This window comes from Aptenodytes forsteri, unplaced genomic scaffold (assembly GCF_000699145.1).
Source record: "Aptenodytes forsteri isolate BGI_AS27 unplaced genomic scaffold, ASM69914v1 Scaffold15, whole genome shotgun sequence".
In the NCBI taxonomy this organism is placed as follows: domain Eukaryota; kingdom Metazoa; phylum Chordata; class Aves; order Sphenisciformes; family Spheniscidae; genus Aptenodytes; species Aptenodytes forsteri.
The window spans coordinates 13,324,048-13,326,103 of record NW_008795129.1 but is presented as its reverse complement, the minus strand read 5'-3'; positions in this window follow the sequence as shown (position 1 = coordinate 13,326,103).

Here is a 2,056-nt window from a genome sequence, read left to right as displayed (position 1 = left end):
ACGCCCCACACCTGCGTGCAGCCTGCATCAGCCCCCGTGCTCGGGACTGCTCTAAGACACCCTGCCACAGCAGAAACCAACCTGCGAGAAGCTCTCCTGTTTGGGGCTGCTTGGGTTTCATGTTTCTTCCAAGCCTCATCTCTGTTTCGCAGCTCACTCTTCAAATTCCTGGGGCGAGAACAGCTCCAGACTGGGATTGAAAGTAGCCCTTCCTGGGCTGTGTCCTGGCTGACTTGTGGTTCGTCAGAGACCGTCGTGCTGAAAGGTGACATCATTGCATGGCACTGGTGGTGGACTCGCCACGGGCTCGGGGCTGAGGGTCTGACTTCATCTCTGTGGGAATTTCCCAGGTCTCACTGCTTTTCAGGGCCTTTTGGATGCTGGTGAGCTGGGCAAGGAGCCTGTGCTGCACTCGCTGGATCCAGAGTCAAACATGAACTTTCCGAAAGTCTGGATGCGATCCAAGCCCAGGGAAGGCACAGATGATGTGTGCGGGAGGAGGGGTTGCATTCTCTATGCTTATTCCTGGGGCATTTTATTCTCTGCTGCCACGCTGGCTATTGTATAGGGCAGGAACTGAGGACACTGGGGGCCCTCGCCCTGGGGAAACCCTGGCTACTGGTGCCAGGTGTCTTGTGGGGTGAAAGAAGGTACCTAACATCAACCACGCTGCTTCTGGAAGGTGAGCAGCTTTGCTGCTTTGACCTCGTGGGTACTGAAAGTGCTGTCTCTAGGCTGTTATCATTCCAAATCTGGGTCTGGGACAGCACGGATTTTTGCTCATCAGAACATCTTTGACATTTAAAATGGTTATGCAAACACAAGTAATGTTTAATAAGTAAGTAATGGTTATGCAAATGTAAGTTGGTGCAGTGCCTGTACTCTGGTAATTTAGGGCACAGATGCATGTTGACTTTGTGGAGGGCTGCTGCAGTTTGAGCTGTTTTAATGTAAACTCCACCAGCTACATGAACCAGCTGAAATTGCCGCAAGCCTTGTGGGAGTTGGGCTGACTTTGCGCGGAAGCGGACCAGGGAGCGTTCATATGCTGAGCTGTACTGGTGGAAAGTTTCCAGCTCACAGGCAATGATAGCATCTGAATATGAGGGAAAAGGAGTGTCTATTCCAACTCAACCATGATTCACTGGAGGACGAACATCCAACACTTTAATACGAGACTTTGAAGAAGCTGACATTCTCCAAAATAAAAGGGGCTATCGTGATGGTATCTGCATACAAATCACACTATAGCGTTGTTTTTTTGCATTCATAATACTTCCTTAATAGCTGGTATTTACTGTAATTACTTATTAAAGGTTAACAGCACCCTCTCTTATGGGTGCAGGCGTATTTCTGGTCTCTGCTCTGCAATCTTGTCTTTGCCAATAGCTCGTGTATTTGTGGATGTTCTTATCTTGTTCTCATCAGACTGCTCATTTCAGGCATTTATCTTCCACTCCAGCTCATCTGGCTGTAGAAAACAAAACATTAGCCTTTAAAAAGCCAATTGAAAAATCAGTCACATGAGAATAACCTGAATTCTTTACCTCTGGGTTTTGTGCCAGCTGGAACTGGATATTTTCCATTGAAAACAAGACATTCAATGATAAAGCCATGCCCAATGACATTTGAGTGAATGCTTTTTGTAGTAGGAAGTAATCTCCTCATCGCTTGGTGTAGGCAGTAAAGGGAGAGCAGTAACTTCAGTTTGCAATAAATTTTCTGCTCTGTGGTGGGTAAAATGGAAGTTTCCCAGAGCTAGAATTAAACAATAATTAGCAGCTGATAAAATCCCCCTGACATCCTGCACCTTCTTTCATGCAGCATGAATATTAAGAGCTGCTTATCGAGCTCAGTTCTTGATTAATATTCTCCAGTTTGTACAGGCCCGCTTCTTGTTTCTCTGAAGAATCGTTTATCTTAAAATACATAGTAGACTAAAAAAAGACTGGATTTGTGAAATTAAAAATTGAACATTCTTAGTGGCTGGAGCATCCAGTGATTGTGCATTAAGTTGTTTGTAATTTGTACTTCAATTATTATTTATTGTCAGGGC